Genomic DNA, 23,775 nt, shown 5'->3' on the forward strand with positions numbered 1-23,775 from the left:
TAGGGTTACCTGCTATCTACACATTACTTGTTTTTATAGATGATGCTCTGGCACAGTGGTCAGTAAAATGACATTGCCAAGCACTTGAAGTGAAAAGTCATCAAACTGAATATATACAGACTGTCTACAGGTGATGTCCTAAAAGCTTCGGTATTTGTGTTGTACATTGTCTAATGTTTTAAACTTGCTTTTGCATGCCCCACCATAGAAATTTGAGCCATAATTTAGAGACGTTATTTGTCTCAATGTACAAGACTAATCGATTGTCGAACATGCGTCCCTTGGTTTTATATTGTTCACCACAGCTAAGTAATGATAGCTGGTTATTGAATGGATCAATATGATCCCATCCAGGCTTTGGAAATAGCAATACACTATAGGAAAATAGGAACATTTCTTTCCGGTTGTCCCCATGTCATCCAATAATGTTTCCAATCATGGACCCGGCAAGTGTCTTGAGAACTAATAATAAATACATAGTTCCTCTGGGATTGACGCTAATTTTGTTTTAATGTTTTTAGTTGTGCACAGTAGGATGCCGGTGGTAATGAGTAAAAGAGCTTTCTTCCTATATTTCCCAGCTTGTTTACATAAATCTTAAACCATGGCTTGCGTATATGAGGCTTTGCAGTGGACTTGCCTTCGTCTTCAGTAGCATTTAATTTGTATATTCAAGGATAGAAGAATAAATGCGTTGTCAGTTCATGTCCTGGAGATAACATCATCTGTGGGGACGAGCAAGTCGATGGACATCAGTGAGCAGGACATCGTTGATGCGCTTCCCACATTGTGAATAGAACACTATGATGAACAAATCAGTTTCTGTACCCCCGGCCCAGTTGCTAAAATGTAAAGTTCAATTAGAATATCTACAAATTCGATCAGGCAAAAGAGCGAACGAATGATAAAAAGAATAACAAAGCAAGAAATGAATAAAAAGCAAAATATATGAATAATGTGGTCACGAACGATGAAGAATGGTAACAATGTTGTAACAAGTAGACGTGTCTTCCGCCTTACACAAAAGTAAAATCAAAATAGCTTATACATCTTTATCGGTCTGATGACCTCTACAATATATATATGTTTAACTGGTTATTCTCACCAATACATTGTCTCCCTCATCCCGAGTGCCCTACCTTCAGCTGGAGGAAAGATCGCCGAGGGCCATTATGACTGTCTTAGGCGCTGTGTAACACAGTCTGTGTATGAGGGTAGACATTGAAAGCAGGTGCTTGAAGTCTTGTTTTGCCATTGGAGTTGTGCTTTGAATGATCAACCTGTCGTAAAAACTGATATAGCGCTAGTCAATTAAAGGGTATGATCCTTCATAGAAGCTATTCCGGGCGTGTTAATTCTGTTTTCTTATAAACGTTCACTCACACTTCAGAAATATAGGGAGGGTTATCAAACGATGACATGAATTGCATAAATGAATAATTAGTTTCCTCAGAATCTAACCTGTGAACAATTATATTTGCGTAACTGTTTTCCAACGGTTGCCGTAAGGTCGTGCCCACTGGTCTACTTGTAGCAATCGAAATTTAATCTTCCTCCAAAACTTAATCAATAAATTATGGCCAGGGTTGATTGATTGTTATTTAACGCCGCACTCAGCCATATTCCAGCTATATGACGGTCATGACCAGGAGGTATTATAAATATGGGTTAAATGAACCAACATTAAATGTCGATTAGGCTTTATTTAAGTCCATTATAGTACACAAAGTCACACTTTATGTGTAATTTCAACACATAATCACATTTTAAAACACAGGGCCCCTATTCGCGAAAGGATCCTAGCCCTAGGATATCCTAACTTTGATCCTAGGTTCTAGGATAGGTATCCAACCTTATTCTCGAAAAGTATCCCAGCACTAGGATATCCTAACTTAGGACAAATACGAGGATAGGTACTGACTTGTCATAAGTCTGTCTTAGTGGAAGTCAACATGGTGTGGTACTTGTTTGTTCACCAAGTTGAACAGCACACAGCTGTGATGAGTGAAGAGGTATTTTTTTAGTTTATATTATCAATGTATCGGTAACGAATAGACATACTTGTTGCAATACACATATTCTTTAGATCTACAAAAGAGATTTGTTCATTTCTTATCACTTCTAACCCTTTATATTCACAACATTGCTCTTTTCTGTCACATTACTGTGAAATGTTAATGTCAAGGCCAACTTGAAAAGGGAAGTAACTCCTGTTTATTAATAGGTGAATTTTCACTTTGTTAAATGACGCATAATGAGGGTTCAAGTCAAGATTTTTATCACTCTATTTTTCTGGATGCAAGATATGAAATTAAATTTTAAATGTAATCAAGTCCATCAAAAGCTAAATTTCACAGCTTTCAAGCTCTTTACTTTGATTTCTAGTCGTTCCATTTATCTTGTAAGCGAGATTGTAGTTGCCCTTATATAGTTGTTTTTCATGCAATGAATCATGGGTAATATGTAGCTGAATCCCCAACTTAATGAAGGTTTTTCTATCTCACCTACTGAAGAGCTCGCTATCCTAGCTAGGATCATAGGATCGGTAGCTCAAGTTAGGATAGGGATAGGATTGTTTCGAGAATGGGTATTATCCTAACGGTGGGATGTCCTAACTCCTGTCCTAACTAGTTAGGATCTGTCTTACCTGGGACACTTTCGAGAATAGGGCACCAAGGTAATAACAAAATCAGTCTCTATTTGGAACATAGACTGTACCAATTGTTACAATTTAAAACACGGACTACAAGTGCAAATTTACAAACAACCAATTTTGTTCAAGTCATTTATTTAGGAGATGCCAGCTCACACTAGTAAAGAGATCTTTCAGACTTACTGTTTGATAATTGGAAAGCAAACTCTGCTTGACGGTGAGCCTTTCACCACAAGGGACATCTCTTTTAATAAGACTGACTGCAGCCAATACGAAATCGTCGCAAACTGATCTCATCATGCCTTGACTTGTAACCCAAGTAGGTATGATCGATTGTCGGTTAAAATGTATGAAGTCTCTCCTTTCTCGCACAAGATCTGGAGTAGCCCTTTTAATAGTTGGCTTGAAATAACTGCATCGTTATATAGCCACCTTAGCTGCACCATCGGGTCACCAGCTGTGCCAACATGACCATGTGGCCTTGGCCAGGAAACGAAGATGTCACATTTGCCAGAAGAAAGATCGTTGTAAACCTGCATTACGGTATAATATCGCGGATCACATTGACAGTAACGAGTCATGCTAAGACATCTATATGTCTGAAACTAACAAAATTGCAAAAATCTTAAAAGGTCTTTAAAATATTGGACATAGAAGTGACTCCACAAAAGTAATTTAAGACCATGTCTTGAATTATTGACATATGGAAGGACGCTTGGGAATACAATGAACGACAGCGTTGTTCTAAGAGTCTGATGCGACTTGAAAAGTACTATTTAACAAGGCATTATGACTGAAAACACATCAGTCACTATTGCAGCAACCGTCCTTCTATCTTAATATAGATGACACCTGTATTTTATGATGCAGCTGTGGCTGACTGTTTACGAACAATTTGCAATTTTGAGTAGGCGCTTAACATCTACCATGGTCATCTATCTATTCACTGGTGGCCCACATTCCCATCAATTGGTTTTCATTATGAGGTTGGAAGCATGAAACAGCAAACTTATTCATGGATGGCTGAAATATGTCATTTATGATCATTAGCTTTTTAATTATTTCTTTATACAAGCCAAAAACAAAACCTTGCAGGTACTCTCGTTACGAATCAATACTTATGTCATTGTTCTGCTGACAAACCACCATAAATTACCGGATGCATAGGACGACCCCCGTTGTCTAACGAGCTCGAATATTACTCAGTGTGGGACATAAAAAAACAACGAGCAAACTTAAATTAACATTTACGAGCAGCGTGTACAAAAGTCATACCGACCCTACTTAAAACCCAGTTAAAGACCCCCTTATCCCTGTGCACATACGTTTAACATAAGCTTCAGGTATTTGGATTATCTGACATCGTTCAATAACCATTATATAGCCTTAGTTATCTTCCACTGATTTACTAAATTGAACAAGAAGAGTCCAGTGAGACCACAACCAAGGTTTCATATTTAGATCTAGCTTACATATTTAGATCTCGCTTTTATATTTAGATCTAGCTTACATATTTAGATCTCGCTTTTATATTTAGATCTAGATTTCATATTTAGATTGTGAGTGACAGAGATGCGAACATGAATACCCTGAGGACTGAGCGTTGTAAATATCGCTGAGGACGAATCTCAACCACACTATTTAAAAAAAAATGCTTTAATCACTCCATAAAATAACCATGTTGCCATAGATGTATCAAAACTTATAAATACCTTTGATATCGCCAAACATGACCATGGATAATAAAATTAAAATAGTGTCAGCAAACTGTAGGGGTCTCGGGGAGAAAAATAAGCGTAGAGAAATGAAGAACATTTGGAGACAAAAATGTTGCTCGATCATTTGTTTACAAGATATTTACGTTGCTGAAAAAGATGAACTGGTAATGACAAATGAATGGCGATTTGAGCGCATTATCGCCCCTTATAGATCTAATGCAAGAGGGGTTGATATTCTTTTTAATAATAATATTGAAGTTAAAATACATAGAACAATAAAAGATCCTAATGGCAACTTTATTATTGCAGATATCTCAATTGATGGTATAAAACTTACCCTCTCAAATATCTACGGCCCAAACAATGATGACCCAACTTGTTATGAGAATATCTTTAGAAATATTGGTAGCCTCGAAAATGATTCTTTGGTATTGTGTGGAGACTGGAATTTCGTACTTGACCCTTCAGTCGATCTAGAGAATTATCGGCATGTTAACAATCCTAAAGCCAGGCAAGTGGTCTTAGATATGATAGAAAACTACGACTTGTCGGATATTTGGAAACAATATAACCAAGGCTCTAAACGTTTTACATGGTGGAAAAAAAATCCTAGACAGCAGGCTAGGCTAAATTTCTTTTTAGTATCCCAAGACATCGCAAATCTTACTATAGAATGCAATATTCTCCCAGGATACAAATCAGACCATTCAGCAGTTATAATATCAATTTCAATTACTTTGTCTAAAGAAAAAGGTAAGGAATATTGGAAATTTAATACCTCTTTATTACATAATAAAGATTATGTTGAAAACACAATTTTGAAAGAAATGAAACAAGAATATTTCAATAGAAGCATTCATCAAGATTGATATTAGTGACAAGATCCTTTAAATTAACCATTTGTGATACTTTGTTTTTGGAAACGTTTCTTATGAAAGTTAAAGGTGAATCTATATCTATGTCCTCATTTCTGAAGAAAAACCGGTGCCGCAAACTTGAAAAGTTGGCATAAAGAATATGTGAAGTTGAAAACGAAATCAGGGAAAACTTTTAAAACATCAAGGAAGAAAAACTAAATGAACTTACAAAACTTCAAGAAGAAATTGAAAAGTTAAGGGGAGAAGTAACCAGAGGGATTCAAATAAGGAATAGAATAAAATGGTGAAAAGCCTACAAAATACTTTTTTTGAAAGAACTAAGGTTTGGGTGCACAGATTTATCAATGAATCATTGATGTTGGCTGTTTGAGTTTGAACATTCACAGAGGAATTATAACATGCCTGCCTAAAGGAAACATAGATAGGACCTATCTTAAAAAACTGGCGACCAATCACCCTTTTAAATTGTCTATACAAGATTATTAGCACATGTATCACCGAGAGAATCAAGACTGTTTTGGATCTTTTGATACATGAAAATCAAACAGGGTTAATTCCTGGGAGATCTTTAGCAGATAACATATGATTAATGCATGATATCATCCTGGAAACAAAATCTAAGAATAAGAAAGGCATGCTACTTTCTATAGACTTTGAAAAAGCCTTTGATTTTGTGTAAAAAATACCTATACTTTAAGTTTTGGAAAGGTTTGGCTTTTGGTCCTCAAATGATAAAGTGGATATATATTTTGATAAGCAATGCAACCTCTTGTGTCATACAAAATGGCCATCTTTCTTCATTTTTTATAATAGTAGAGGCTGTAGACAGGATGACCCAATCTCCCCATATCTATTTCGTTTTGTTGCAGAAATACTGGCCACTAAGATTAGAGACAATGCTGCGATTAAAGGCATCTATTTAAAAAGCACAGAGCATGAATTAGGGTAGTATGCCGACGATACACAGCTTTTTTGGACGGCTCAGAAAAAAGCCTACGAGCTGCACTAAATTCTTTTGAAAGTTTTGACTATTATTCATGATTAAGAATGAATTCAGATAAAACTAAGGCAATATGGCTTGGGTCAATGATTGGAAAGAATATTAAAGTGTGCTAAGATGTTAATTTAGATTAAGTTCATGGTGACTTTGAAGTTCTTGGCATTCAGTTAAACGCACATTTAGAAAGACTATGGGTTATCAACACCAGAAAAAGACCAGAAAACATTAAGAGATTATTAGCAAATTGGCGTAAACGTAAATTGACATTAATTGGAAAAATAACTGTGATAAAATCTTTAGCATTATCTACACTTGTTCACATATTCTCTGCATTGCCTCAACCACCCAAAGAATTTGTTGATGAACTAAATTCAATTTTCTTTAAGTTTATTTGGAACTCCAAACCTGACAAAATTAAACGGGCGAATTTGACAAGAAGCTATGAGAATGGTGGATTGAGAATGGTAGATATAAATGTGTTTATGTCATCGCTAAAGCTCAGGATCTTAAAAAATGCATGTATAAGAACCTTACAATAGCTACTTGTTCAATTGGGTGCTTATGTACCGTCTTACAGACTTTGTAAAACTGATAACCCCTATTGGAAGGATCTGATATACATTTGGAGTAAATACTATAGATCTCATTTGACAGATGCAACTGATATTCAGGCTATTCTAGCTGAACCAATATGGTTTAACCGCCAGTGTACAGACTCAAATTTTATTAAAGAAGATTGGCTCTGTAAAGGAGTGCATTACATAAGAGACCTATGTGATGTGAACGGGCTCTTATCCTTTATACACATGAGAAAAAATTCAATCTGAAGGGTACATATTTAGACCATTATCGAGTTGTTAGTAACCTCCCTAAAGAATGGGAAAGTGTGATAGACAATTCTAAACCTATATGTATTTATTATCTTAGAATTAATAACTTTCTTATAGAATGGATCAAACCATCAAAGGGATCTCGGAAGATATACGATATACTTGTGCAAAACGAATATCTCCCTATTATCTTTAGTAAATGGTAGCAAATGTTCATAACTGACTTAAACTGGAAGGAAATAATTAGTCTTCCTAAACAATGCTGTAGAGATATTAAGATACAAGATTTCCAGTAAAGATTTTATGACTCCCATATATATATATATATATATGTATATGTTTTGACGGTGTGGACTGATTCGTTGTGAATTATCAACTAGCCTAGCCTAGTTCTAGTCTGTATTAGGTATGACCTCTGTATAATAAGGTATTAATGTTCCTACTTCATGGGTACCTTGAAAGATATGTCGCTACAATAAAAACAAACCAATTGAACTTACGAGCAAACAGGTACTATTACCTACAGCACCGACCTACCACATTGCTCAATCCTGTATGAGCCTTAACTGTACAACCGTATATGATTTTTGTATAAAATGATTGTACCTGCTGATGTGAATAAAAATAGTGGGGAAAATCCATTGCAAATAAGAAGGATGTGTGGATGTTTGTATTAGATACTTGTAGAGTGAGTGAGTGAGTTAATATTATCGTCACATCGGCAATATTTCAGCCATATCGTGACGAAGATACTTGTAGAGTTTGACTTCCAAGTGCACATTAGACAAGGAAGGGAAGTTTCTCACAGAGGCGATGGTGCAGCTTAAAGCCGGATTTCAATTCCCTATAGGATACAAGGTGAGAAGCCAATATTACTAAAAGAAGTGGAAACTACGCTCACACAACCGCTAGTTATGTGAACGTATAATGCTGACTAACCTCAGTGGACGACTGTGACTGATTGATAATAGGTGACTGATAGATGAATAATGCTGGTTACCTACAGTACAATAATACTCACTCACTCAATGGTTTGTGACCTGTGAAAGAAATACGAAAGATGCAAGATAATGATATCCCATTAGCAATTGTACTGGGAATTGTAAAACACGGACTCGCAAGGCATGTTCAGTCACATTTATCTCATTATAAAATACAACTTTATGGATGACAACTTCTTGTTTATTGCGTTAAGCGATGTTTCGATGTAGATTCTTACATCGTTATCAAGCTAAAAGTGACTACAAACAAATGTGAGAAGCATATATACATGTACATATATAAGCAGCAGATAAACATAAACAACAGCATGTAATAGAATAACAAGTGGTACATAATTGGAAGAGCCCAGTAGGGAACTAAAAACAACAAATAGCACTAGTGATGGAGCCAATAAACAGGGGGATAAGTAAATAATAAGTAATAAACAAATAGACAGGGTACTTTGATAGTCTATAGTTTGATTAGTTCTTCATTGGCTGATGGTATGTAGTATCCTCGGTCTCTGTTCATCAAAGGTTTGTGGCCGCGGATTTCGATGGCTTCCAACAGTTTTCTTTTCTGTGAAGTCCTGATTATTGGTTGATAGGACTTCGAATTCGTCAAACTTGATTTGATTGGTAGGAAATTTTTGCTGGAGATCTGAGAGGGCTGATTTGCTGTCTGCCTTGGTTGTAGAGGTGTTATGTTCTTTTATGCGGGTGTGAACTGGACGAGAGATTTCACCTATATAAGAATTACCATATTCGCAGTTAATCTTGTAAATCACTGCTTTGGGGGGTTGCTTAGTGGCGGGTGGATTACGGCCATTGGCTTGGAGGATGAATGTAAGGGTTGGAGAGCCAGAGAAGATGGTGTCGATGCCTGTTTGTTGCTTTAGAAGTCTGCTGATTTGATTGGAGGTCTTGACAATATAAGGAAGGGTAATTCTAATGGGGGCGGCTGCATGCTTCGTCGGTTTGGGTTTGTCCTGGAGCGTGGTGGAGATGGTCCTCTTGACTAGGGTAGTGGGATACTGGTTGATAGACAACAGATAAGCTGCGTATCTGCGTAAATTACGCAAATATTTATGTGAAAACTCAATTCCTATTAAGTCTATTGCGTACAAGTACGCTTGAAGATTTGTAAACACTCAATAAGTTTGATCTTACATGCGTACAAACAAAAAAAGATAAAATAACTGAGGTATATTGAGAAGTTCTATTTCAGCACATCAATTGGCAACTTGCAGTCTTTCTTCTATAACATATCAAATATAAATAACAAACACATGAACCAACATTTAAACTTTATTATATTTTTACAATTAATGGAAAATGGCAAAATACCCAATTGAGCTGAGTGAGGCTGGTACAATTTATTTCGTTACTCAAAGGAAAATTAGGATACCCAATTGAGATGAACACAAGCGAGTACATAACTCAATGACCCAAAACGTTTTCTGTAGCTCTGCGTCTGCATTCTCATCATCTCATTTCCTCGGGCACAGCCCCTATTCGCCGGGACAGTCACAAACATCAACAGCCAAGGAGTAGTAACTGCTTCAGGAATAATTCGCCTTGCAACTGCAACGTGAAAAGATACATTCCTCCAGAGGGCACTAAATATTCTTCACTAGTCTTTCATGTGAACTTGATGGGAGCAAGAGTTAGATTAATTGATGCAGTGATTAAGCCATACAACGAAGACATAGACTGGAATTTGACATGCTTCTGAAGTTGGGATCAGTGTTGTATCATGTACCGATCAGCTTTTCAAAGGTTTAATTGTGTCTGTATAAGGTTGATGGAGCTGTGTGTTTGAGCACAGGATAGGGCCGATAATTAGTTTTGAATATGATTAGACAAACATCATTATTACCAACACCGGAAGACAAACACCTAATTAGCAGCTATATTTTCACAGAATATCTGTTTCAGTTTTCTTCATCACTGATAGCTGATATCATTTGGTTTATGATGTCAGTATAAGAGAGCTCTGGTGGAGGTGGCCTGATGATCAGGAAAATGACGAATGTTTACATTTCCTGTACTGAGAACTAACATAGTCAACAATTCGCCTTCATGTTCACAAAGAATATATATTGGTAAAAATACCAATATACAATACATGGACACAGATCACAGAGTTGGTAACTAATGAGTACATATCCTGTATTCGTGAGTACTAACTCAAGATGTGAGTCCACACAGTAAGTCATTAAAAAGTTTCATCAGTTTCTTATATATGATAGTGTTGTAATAAATGCGATGTAAAGAGAGAAGAATGTTAGGTCTTGTGCATATTCACTTGTCCTCTACCTATTACATCACAGACACAGGAAGGTTGAGTTTGAGTCAGGGAAAAAGAAAAACTCACCTGTTTCTCTAGTTTTTGGGTTGGCGGCAAAGTTATGAGAAACACAGACATACACAATCTTGCCAAAAGTAAGCACCAGAGAGTATGAAAAACTCCATGTCACAGTTCTAGTATGATTTAATATCGCGCATTTGACTATTAACCTGTCGTACTTTGTGACATGTATATCTAAACAGAATGAATCATTTATAAATGTAAGCCAGAGGCATCCTTTAGAAGGACATACACAGGACCTAATAAACCTCACAATGCTTATCCAAGACGAGGCATCCTTTACAAGGACATACACAGGAGCTAATAAACCTCACAATGCTTATCCAAGACGACATAATGAGTTACTGACATATGACAAGACGCAAGAGAATGCAGTGAAAGACAAAGTTGTCCCTGCTGTGACTTTAAAGCTCTAGTTATAAGACACAATTACTGAAAATACGTGAGTTTTTATGACACATGTAAAATTTACTTGCAGCACTCCGATGCTGTAAACCACCTTCCTAACTTGTGGTCTGCCAGGTACATCCTGGGCTTTTTGCACATGCAGCCCCTGCAAATGTTGATGAGGCAGGTCACATGACTATCCTCTGTAAAACGATGCATGTCGAGACCCTTGCACATACCAAGTCAGACAAATATATCATGTTATAATCCGCATGTAGTTTGAATGAATGTTGAGTTGTATGATATATTGCGAAGTATTTTTCTTTTTAATCGCAAAATGCGTATTTTACTCTCAGGTATGAATTATATCAAAGATAAATCAAAACAATATTTTGTATTGAAATGTTATGTAATGAGTACATGTCCTGTATTCGTGAGTACTAACTCAAGATGTGAGTCCACACAGTAAGTCATTAAAAAGTTTCATCAGTTTCTTATATATGATAGTGTTGTAATAAATGCGATGTAAAGAGAGAAGAATGTTAGGTCTTGTGCATATTCACTTGTCCTCTACCTATTACATCACAGACACAGGAAGGTTGAGTTTGAGTCAGGGAAAAAGAAAAACTCACCTGTTTCTCTAGTTTTTGGGTCGGCGGCAAAGTTATGAGAAACACAGACATACACAATCTTGCCAAAAGTAAGCACCAGAGAGTATGAAAAACTCCATGTCACAGTTCTAGTATGATTTAATATCGCGCATTTGACTATTAACCTGTCGTACTTTGTGACATGTATATCTAAGCAGAATGAATCATTTATAAATGTAAGCCAGAGGCATCCTTTAGAAGGACATACACAGGACCTAATAAACCTCACAATGCTTATCCAAGACGAGGCATCCTTTACAAGGACATACACAGGACCTAATAAACCTCACAATGCTTATCCAAGACGACATAATGAGTTACTGACATATGACAAGACGCAAGAGAATGCAGTGAAAGACAAAGTTGTCCCTGCTGTGACTTTAAAGCTCTAGTTATAAGACATAATTACTGAAAATACGTGAGTTTTTATGACACATGTAAAATTTCCTTGCAGCACTCCGATGCTGTAAACCACCTTCCTAACTTGTGGTCTGCCAGGTACATCCTGGGCTTTTTGCACATGCAGCCCCTGCAAATGTTGATGAGGCAGGTCACATGACTATCCTCTGTAAAAAGATGCATGTCGAGACCCTTGCACATACCAAGTCAGACAAATATATCATGTTATAATCCGCATGTAGTTTGAATGAATGTTGAGTTGTATGATATATTGCGAAGTATTTTTCTTTTTAATCGCAAAATGCGTATTTTACTCTCAGGTATGAATTATATCAAAGATAAATCAAAACAATATTTTGTATTGAAATGTTATGTTGAAGCAAGCAGCAATGCCTCCTATTGCTTCATATACTGTTTAATTTTACTGGTGACAATTCAATAATTGGTGAAACACGCCATGTTGTGTACGGAAACACGCCATGTCAGATAACTGTAATATGCTTTTATGATGCACAGGTTCTTTCGGAAAATAAACTTTGTAGTTCCTGTGACATGTATAACACCAATCATTCCTCCATCTTAATAGAGATGATGAATGTATTTTATGATACAGCTGGCCGAAAGTTAGCGTTGAGTAGGCTCTAAACATCTAAAGTGATGACAGCTATTGTTGATGGATATTTTATTGAGAACTTTCAGCATAACATGTATGCCTGAGGCATTATGACATTTAGCAAATCTACAAAAACATAAGGTCACAACAACCATATCCATTTACGTTTGAAAACATCAAACATGTTCTTGTTTTGACATGATGGAGTGGAATGCTGCTTTGAACATTGTTTCAGTTCAACTGAGCTCATCTAAAAACGATGGTCCAAAGCAAGATCTCAACCAGATTCGTTTCACTGTTCAGGATCATTAAACAGTATCTATACAATTATAGATGATTGATGGGATGCTGCTTTGAACAGTATTTCAGTTACACCAAGGACAGGTTACCGTAGGATGAACGTGACGTAGTTTGTAGACGGTTAGCATCCGCTGAAGAGAAGAATGGTGCTGAATGAGTAATGTGAGCGAGGTAATATTTAACGTCGTATCAGCTTTTTACCCCTACAGCGACAAGAACACGTTTATACATGTACATGAGTTCATCATAAATTCACAAGGATATTTATCTATGTTCACAAAACAAGCGTAATTTTTAACTCTAAGCCAAATCGCGGGTGATCAAGGGGGGCTAGATTTTCGCTGCTTCCTGAACGATACCCCAGTAGGATTTACATTATCTCTTCGGCTACTGCAATGTGTTGGCTTAAAAGACTGGTTGATGTCAATGACATCCATTATGAGAGGTATTTCGGGTCACACAATAGAAATCCTTCTGCGGTACTCCTAAGCATGCCTTCTATAATCTCTGAATACAAACTGCCATTCTGGAGAGTGGTCAAATGTAACACATGTTATATTTGGGTTAACACTTTCTCAGTAAAGTACTTTTGAAAGTGGTTTTAAAGTCACTGTTCCGAGTAAACAGATGAGTTAACGGTTTGTCGGGATCAAAAGGTACCATACATGCAGCATCAGTTAGTGGGCTACCTGCCATGCACACATTACTGGATAACCAGCAAGAGACGATGATGTATTGATCAATAGAATGATTCTTCTAGCTATTTAAGGGAAGTGTCCCCCCATATACATAGTGTCTACAGGAGTGGTCCTAAAACCTTCCGCTTTGGTGGAGACTATTTTCTGTCTAACTTGCTTTTGGAGGCTCCACAATAGACAATGGAGCCATAATGGAGCGGAAGCATATGCACTTGTACAAGTGAAGTAGAGTTGTCTCGTCTCCACTTCACTCGGACTTTGAAACGACCTTAAATAAGTCAAGAACCCTTATAGGCCTTATATTCAGATATTGACGTGTGGTAAGAATGTCAAACAATCAAACAAATTGACATGTTATTCTTGTGCAAAACAGTAAGACATAGTTGTAGATGTCTTTCTATCATTTGCATATTCATTTCAAGACATGAAATTGCATGAAATGTTGAAGTCACCATCATCAATTGAATCGGATCCTTTTACCATCCATCTGTTCAAGGATATGGTCGAAACTTAAATAATATGAGACTAATATAAGGAGCACAATTAATGGATTGGGCGCCATCAACAGTATCACTATGATGGGTAATTGATTTTGTTTGGGACACAGGTAGACCACAAACCTGGGACCAGTGATCTTTTCACGACGAAGGGACGCGACTACAAACAGCGAATTCCAATCTTTACAACTGGACTCCAGTACCTCTTCGTGCGTCAGGGGTGTCCCTTGTTTTGCTGTCATTAAGACAGATTGTAGTCTACTGGTTATGGAGGTGAACTGAAGAAGTGGGTTTGAGTGTCCACACTGATACAAAGTCAATAAAGTCAGCAGTGTATTTAACCCTACGTTGTTGCTAATCCAGTGCCATCTGAGACATGTAAAACATTGTTTTGAAACTTCACTGAAAACAAATGCTCAGAATGCTACATAAAGTTTGGCAACATACCTTTCATTAATTACCAGTTTGTGAAATCATGTTTGATGGTGAAGGATATATCTGTTATCATGTGTTTGCATTGGTTTAATGTTGAACATTAATGCTATTTTAAAGCATATGAATTTCCTGTAATGATGGACATGTCAAATTTTCTCAAATCATCGAGATAAGAAGTACCACTGGCGCGGAAGTGTCTCATCACACCATGTCACATCGCATTAACACATCCATCTGGTCACCTTTCCAGATTTAGTTTCCTTGCAGACATGTAAGCGAGAATACATAATGGTCTCTCATATGACGTCCACACAAAGTGTGTATAAACATGTTATTACCCTGATCAATGATAGTCGGGCTTTTGCGGTGTATGGGCCTGTGAGAAGGATGAATGCGTTATCAGTTGATTTCCTTATCTGTGTGGGCGTCAGTGGGATATCATTGATGTGCTTCACACATGGTGAATCGAGCCATGGTCTTCAGCAACGATGTAGAATGGTAACAGCGCTGTAATGCAAAGTTGTACAGCTTCTGGGAGAATTAGTTAACTGTTGAGACATGAGGTAGACATGCCAACTGCCATTTGTACACAAAAGGAAAATCAAACTAGATGATGCATCTTTACCGGCCTCATGACCTCTACAATGTATCCATATAACTGACTGTTCTCGTCAATGCTGTGTCCCTCATCCCGAATGCTGTACATTCAGCTGAAGAAAAGATCGTTGAGGGGCACTCTGACAACTGTGTGGCACTGTGTAACACAGTCAGTATATCGGGGAGATCCTGAAACCAGGTGCTTGATGTCTGGCTTTGGCATGCATAGTGGCTGTTCCGTGGATGATCAACCTGACGTAAAAAACTGATATAGCGTTAGTCAATTAAAGGGGATACTTCTTCGTAGAAGCTATTCCGGGCGCAAGGACCATCATATCGTCCACCAGCACCTCTCGTTAACCTAGCCATAGCAGTTGTGTTCTGAAAACAAGTGAACGATTGCCATTCAAGCCGGCAATTTATGCCTGAATGCATGCATGATGAACGTGCATCTCAAGTTAAATGTTGTGTTTGTGAGAACTCTTCCCTTTCTGCGTTTCAGTATACATACACATGCTACCATCATTCATATTACGCTTAGTTGTGCAAAACACACCGATATAACTTAGTTTATAGACAGGCACCACTAACAGTTACTTGTTTAAAAGTTATATATTGAAAATTTCAACGCAGAAATAGAGAATAAATAGTAAAAATAACAGATTAGATACAGACCAATTTCTTTCAAGTAATTTTTCATGAGATGCCAGCTGAAACTGGTAACGAGATCTCTCAGATTCACTGCATGATAATGGGAATCCAAATTATGCTTGATCATGAGATAGCAAAAGACCATGTCACATTGGCCAGTAGAAAGATCGTTGTTACGTTTGTATTACGGTATAATATCGCGGATCACGTTGTCATACAAAGACTTCTATATGCCTGCAACTAAGTAGACTGAAAAGACATGAAAAAAGGAGGAAACACCCTTGACTTGGACACAAACATGACCTCACAAAGGTGATTCAAGACCACGTGTTGAGTTATTGACGTATGGCAGGACGCCTGAGAATACAATGAAAGACAGCGTTGTTCTAAGAGTCTGATGCGATTTGAAAAGTACTATTTAACAAGGCATTATGACTGAAAACACATCATTCACTATTGCAGAAAATGTTCCTCTATCTTAATAGAGATGACACCTGTAGTTTATGATGCAGCTGTGTTTGACTGTTTAGGGGGAGTTTTGAGTAGGATGTTAACATCTATAGCAGTGACAGTTATTGTTGACTCACCAGTGGCCTATATTCCCTTCCTTTCATGTGAATTGAGAAAGAAACGCTTGGCCTAAAATGACTTGAGACTGATAACATGTTCTGTATGAGTTTAGTGATCAGTGTTCTCAGAAGGTGTTCGAAAGCATGAACCAGCAAACATAGAGTCAAAAATGGCTGAACCATGTCGTGAATGATATGTGTGTATATAGCTGCTTCCTTACATAAGGCCGACTCGAGGCTTGAGGCCGACTTCAGTTTTCAGTGAAACAGAGAATTTATGACAGGTGTTTTATATAATCACTTTTAGGTGCATGTACGAATAAATTTATACGATGGTCGATAAGGAGATTGGCCTCCCCAATTTGTATCATCAGTTGACGTCACAGGTGAAATAGCGGTTCAGTTTATGTGAAAAGCAAATCACTGAAACTCGGCGATGGCAAGTCATTGGCAAAATGGTATTACGGACCTAACCATTTGACTGACCTGCACGTAACTCGTCTGTTCAATAAAGAGCTAATGACCATAATATCTCTTGTGTTCCTAATTTCTTCACAAGCTGTCGCACAAATCTGTAATATGGGCTCCGTTACTTGTCAGGAGAAGTTCGTCCTGGTTAAAGGTGCCTTGGGTCTGTATAAGCTGATTCAGATGTTACTGAGTGCAGACAACGAAGCTGTCAGACGTCATCACTGGCCGTAGAAGTCCCACTTGAAATTGCTATGGGTTTGGCATTACCTCATCAATGGACGCCAATGGTAGTTTGGCTTAGAGAACACCAGATACCATTCCATGAGGATGGAATAAACATTCAACGTGATGCAGATTGTCATCAATACAAGTGATCGTCTATAAAACAGGAGGGCTAGCATATTTTCTTATGGTCTATTTTGTCAATAACACCTGCATGGAACACATTTTCTTTAATTGTACTATCATACCACAGCATCCTCTAAATTACCACATCCTACCATCTAAATACTCTAAAGACATAAAATTACGACCTATTGTTTGAAAAGTGACTCGTCAACCAGTATGGTGAAGTACATGTACAAAAATGACGATAGAAAATATGTTTTAAATATATTAACAAAAATACACACGGTGCAAATACTGGTTTGATTTGGCGTGCATTATATGCCCACAGTATATTTTAAGGTCGTGTCTTGCTGGACAAGGAGTAGGCGTCAACATGGTGTACATTGTATGTTCATAGTATATGTTGACGTGGTGTCTTGCTAACAAAAAGTAGCATTGGCACCAATTTTGATCACCACTTTTTTTGCGGATCTATTTCTTTTTATATATATATATTGGGATTGGCAAAATTAAAACAAGGCAATGTGACCAAGAATGTTTCATATTAAAGTTGTGAGTGACAGAGGCACGAACATGAATATCCCTAAGTACTTATCGTTGTAAATATCGTTGGGAACGAAGCTCAACCACACCATTTAGAATGAAAAAGTTGACGTGTTCTGAGTGATGCATTTTTAAGCAAGGGTATAAGGCTTTGAGAATAATTGCCTGTCGTGTCTCGCATCGTTTTTAAGAATGACATATACGGCTTAACATCATCTATCAAGGAAACACTATTTCAACAATGACAAGTAACTCACAACTCACGGCAAATAAGAAAAGTTTCCATTTGGACGTTAGAATAGAGTACACTATAACGTGATGTGATTGATTTAACTTCCACCAACGTGCACAATTATACAGAATAAGCTTATTAGGTTTGATGCATTCTATTATATTAGTATAACAGTATAACATTTCTTCTTATTATGTTCTCGTTTCCTCGGGCACAGCTCATATTCACTGTGACGCCCACGAACAGCGACAACAAAGGAGTAATAACTGATTCATGAATAATTCTCCTGTCAATTGCACCATGGAAAGATACATTCATCGAAATGGATACGAATAATATTCGTCACTCTTGTTTCATGCGAAATTGAAGGAACCAAGAGACATGGCAATTATAGACTGGAAATAGGCTTGCTTCTAATGATGGCATCAGTGTTATATCATACACTGAGGAGATTTGCAAAGGTTTCAGTTTCTCTATGCAAGATTGATTGGGGTGTGAGTTTCAGCACAGGACGAAGACAATAATTGGATTTGTATATGATTAAACATCGTTATAACCAACCACGGATGGCAAACACGTATTTAGCTATATTTTTACAAAATTTGTTTCTAGTTGATAGATGGTTTATGATGTCAGAATAAGCGTGATATGGTGAAGATGGCCTGGTGATAGCCATGTAATGAACATTAGAGTTCACATTTCACAAGGTTTACATTTCTTGTATTGAGAATTAAGGATAACAATTTGCTTCGTGTTCATAAAGAATATATATTAGTAAAATACTCAACAAGAACACAAAAAAGACAGATACAACATATAATATCAGTTTCAGGCTACATAGTTGTTTCGTGAACACTGTATATGGGAAAGTTGGTAATTAATGAGTGCATTTCCTTTACTTGGTGAGTACTAACACAAGAAAGGAAAGAGAAAGGCACCAAATCGCCCGCACACAAAGTCATCTAACCCATTTAGCCACTATGGCTTCCACAAAATTTGGAAGTCTGACAACTGGTAGTCTGTGTACCCTTCTGGATTAATGAGACTTGAAAGGTTTCAGCCATCACATGAAGGATCATCATTTACCCATATATGTCTACACAAATATAGCTGTTATATCAACCAAAACCAGGCAGGTTGGTCTCCAATGAAAATGACAATCTATCAAGTCCGCTGATGACCCTTAATGATACACATCTCTCTATGGACTTCAGGGATACATTAAGCTTTCTTACGTCTGTCAGATGTCTGAGAGTACCGTTGATACTGGAGTATTTATGGAAGCTGCTATCTGCATGCCACTTTTCAGCTTTGTGTTTTTGCAGAAAGCCTAACCTGTCAAAAGAACAAAGCGTGTCCTGTCATCTTTTGTCAGCTCAAATGTTTTAGTAAGTAGACTTGGTATTAACCTTATCAATGACGGACGATCTTGGGACAATGTACAATGAATACGTTGCCAGTTGACGTCCAAGAGATGACGAGCAAGTGGATGTTTGCGGTACACAGTTTTCATTAAATAAGAAAGCGCCAGTGGGCTTTTGGCTTCTAACTGAGGTAACTTCTATTTTACTTCCTTCGCGTTTGCTAGGGCATTAAATAGCCCGTCACAAAACCATGTATTTTCTGGCGTTATCATCCAATACTTATGTCACTCTTCTGACTACGTACGACAATGAAGTACAAAGTGAGACGAACAGCCTCTATGATGTAGTGGATAGAGTGCCTGCCACTGAAAGCTGAAGGTCCGGGAAGGGCAAACCAATGTTTATGTTCTAAACAACCTGAAGCAAGCTGTATGTGTTCCTAAAACAAGCATCTGTAATTGTTATTGTAGTGCTGAATAGTCGCTAAATCAGTTGCTTTCGTTCATGCGTTCATATCAACTTAGGATATTTTCTACTGAAACTAAAACAAATAAAATGATCGGAGGTGAGTTTCTTTTTCTTTGCTGCTCAGTGTTATCAGCAAAATATGCTATAATCCCCCTGATCATTTGTCAGACTGGCAATTAATAAAGGTGCATTCTACATTAATGAAATTATAGCATATAATGAAAATCGTTGTTTTCCACCAATATCTTGACGTTGGTAACAAGAATGGTTTCACCACGATTTATTCATCACGATGACGTGACACTGTAGGTGTTGCAACTGATTCAGAGCCAGGGATTCACTCGCCTTTCTGAACGTGTATTTTGCGCACTAAAATAAGTGCAGGCCACTATGCAAAATTATATGAGTAACTGGTTTAAGTCGGAGAAGGCACTCAGTCACGTCTGAAAACAACATATACTTATGATTAACCTTTACGAAAGAAATATAGAACGACAGAACTAGAAAAAAACGAGACTGCTGTCACGACCGTACATCTCAACCATGGACTGACAAGTGCTCCAGCAAATGACCATCATGTCTCCTGTGTTCGTAATGTTCAAACAAGCTGTCGAACTAATCTGTAATAGAGCCAGGCAAAGACGACTGTTAATTACAGATCCTGTCAGGAGCAGTTCATGTAGGTTAATTCTTCCTGTCCCCACCTTGGTCTACATAGCCTGGTTCAGATGTCAGTGAGTTCAAGCAACGAACTTGTCAGACAACATCGGTGTCAGTAGAAGCTGTTCAAGAACTAAGAATGTCTTTCCTTCCACGTTGTCGTCACTGGACGCTTCTGAAATTAAAACTAAAAGAAAAAGAAAAATTCTCTTGGATTTGATTGTGTCCTATTTAAAATATGCTCGATACATATCAGGATCCGGAAAAATCAAATTTTGAAAATCTAAATCAAACATGTACAATCTCACGCACGGTTCGTTTTGTGTATACAATATTGTTAGTCAAGTTCACATTGATAGTCATTCACAAGTCAAGGAACGTACACAAGAAAGTATAGAATATGCCTAAACGAGGAATAGCACGGTTCCATGAATATTCTGAGCTTAAAACCCACGTTGAACACTGGTTTTCATTAAAATACCGGTTTAGTCAAGTTCACATTGATAGTCATTCACAAGTCAAAAAAAGTATAGGAAATGCCTAAACAAGGTATTGCAGGGTTTCATGAATATTTTGAGCTTATCACCCACGTGGAACACTGGTTTTCATTGAGTGTACTAGCCACCACACTTACAGCATCACCTGCATGGTCTCAAGACATGAAGAAAACGTTGAAAAGTGACTTGTCGATAACAATGGTCCAGTCCATGAACGAGAAAGATGATAAACATGTCATACATTTATCATCGATGATGTACAAGACTCAGACAAGTCAATGAGAACACGAAAAGTATCATGTCGAATGACATACTCGAGGGGCATTATTGCCAATATTTGGCAGTGTAATCATCGGATTGGATAAATGTTTCAATTATAATTATCCTGTTGTTGGTTAGAAACACAACTAGTAATTGAGGACAACTAAAAGGATCGGATGGTTCTGCTGGAAAACTTTGTCGATTGCTTGTCACCATTGCTTGAACCCATTGTTTGTTACTCTGAATATTTCTTGCTCGGGTGTGAAAATCAACAACAGGGCATTGGGTATTTGATCAGTATTGAACATATCAAAACACTGATATACCTGAAGCTTAAAGTTGGTAGATCAATGCTCATGTGTGAATCACTGTTATATGTCACGTGTTCTCGACGGGTGGCACCGATGGGGTAGGGTAGGATCACCTTTTCGCGAACACCTAGTATCATAAGTGATTCATAAACATATGTACATGATATTAATGAAATTGTATCATCTACCCTCTTCTTAGCAAAGATTTCTTGTGGATGTGGAAGGGTTTTGATGCTTGTATGTTAAATAAACATCAGCTGGAAGACGAGACGTCTGTTACTGTTACAAATCTTCAATTCTTTGGATTTCGTTCTCGTGGTTGTGACAGAGTCGCGAACATGAATATCCCTGAGGACTTAACGTTATAAATATCATTGACAATCTCCTCATATTCTGACCCAGGCATGTCTTAGCCTGCCTTTGAGAAAATCACCTGTCATGTCTTATTGAAGGAATATCCGAAAAGGCTAAAACCATCTACCATGGAAAATATTCCCTACATATTTCAAGTGCGACATAATATGACAATTCGTGACAAATAACAAACATGAGGACGTTTGTGCCACAGTTTTCCTGGGTTTGGCGACTAAATGAACGTTGAAGTGGAGAAGTTGAAGTTACCGCCAGGGGCGGTGGTATAGCCTTGTGGTAAAGACCCGAGTTCCTCAAAGGGTATAATGTCTGAAAGAAATTTCTGGTGTTCTATTATCTGTTTGGAATAATGCTAAAAGTGTTGTAAAACTATGATCATACACTAGCGTTTTGTGGGAACAATCGATGAGGTCGCCCACAGTTACTCTAACTGGTGACAGACTGATAAACTGGCTTCTTCAGTCAGATGTATTTAACTGTAACATGATGTGCTCGATTCAACTCCCTTCAGTCGTACCTTACAAGCAAGTTCTTCTTTAGTACGAATTCATTTTCTTTTGAAACGCAATAACCACATGCTTCAGGGTAGGTATCAAGTTCAATTCCATTAATCAAACGTTCGCCGTGAAACATAATACGCCTATGAGGCTTGATGTAATTTCTCATTAAATAGTATAAAAACATTCTCATTATCTTCTCAGTTCCTCGCATCACTCATATCATATTCGCTGTAACAGTCACAAATATCAACAAGACGGTTGCTTGGTTGGTTTGTTGTTTAACGCCGCACTCAGCAATATTCCAGCTACATGGCGGCGGTCTGTAAATAATCTGGACAAGACAATCCTGTGATCAACAGTAAGGGCATCAATCTACGAAACTGGGATACGATGACATGTGTCAGCGAGACTGACCACTTAGTCGCCTCTTACAAAAAGCATGGGTTATAATTACTGAATACCAATTCTAACCCGGATCTTCACGGGTCTCGACAACAGGCAGTAATATTGCTTCATAAATAATTCGCCTTGCAATTACAACAAGAAGAAATACATTCCTTCTTCACTCGTATTTCATTGATGCATTGATTCATCAGCCAAACCATGGCAATCATATATTGGAAATACACATGATTCTGTTATATCACGTACTGATCAGCCTCTCAAAGGTTTCAGTTTCGCTGGAGATTGATGGAGGTGTGATTTTCAGCACAGGACGAGGCCAGTAGTTAGTTTTGTGTATAATTTAGTAAACATCCTTAATACCAAATGTTGACGGCAAACACCTATTCATCAGCTATATGTTTACAAAATATTTGTAGCAAATATTTCTTTCATTGAGCATTGATATCATTTGGTTTATGCTGTCAGTGTAAGAGATGGTGAAGGTGGCCTGACTTTCCTCACACGGCTATCATCGATGATAGCCCTGTGAGGAAAGTCTCGAGTTAAAACGAATGGTAACATTTCCTGTGTTGAGAATTACCACAATTCAGTCATGTTTACAAAGATAAAATATTTGTCAAAAGACTGTACATGGTCACAATAAGGCTGGCTAACAGACCCTGTCTGGATCAGTTCATGTAGTTAATTTCTTCCTGTTCATGCGTTGGTGTCCATAGCCTGGTTCAGATGTCAGTGAGTGTACGCAACAAACTTGTCAGACATTGTCAGTTTTTGACAGTTCGTCCAACGTTCATGTCACTGGGTGCTTTTGGTTATCTGGCATCGAGCACCCTCGAGTCTCAAGAGACGGCATTGAATAAATAGTGAACGTGATACAGTGGGTCATTCCAAGGACAAACGAGCAAACATGTACACTGTATGATATAGGAAATGCCTGCAGCCTGAAGAAGATATCTTATGTTTTGATGAACACTATTTTCAGTGTACTTAACACCCACGTAGAACTATTGTATAATGTATGGAGAAAAACGATCTGGAAATGAGACTTGGCAACAACAATGGCCTCGTACATGAATAAGGAAGACGCGATACAGAGATCATGTACCAGGTTCAAATA

This window comes from Haliotis rubra, unplaced genomic scaffold, assembly GCF_003918875.1.
Source record: "Haliotis rubra isolate DU_JTF1 unplaced genomic scaffold, ASM391887v1 Scf469, whole genome shotgun sequence".
NCBI lineage: Eukaryota > Metazoa > Mollusca > Gastropoda > Lepetellida > Haliotidae > Haliotis > Haliotis rubra.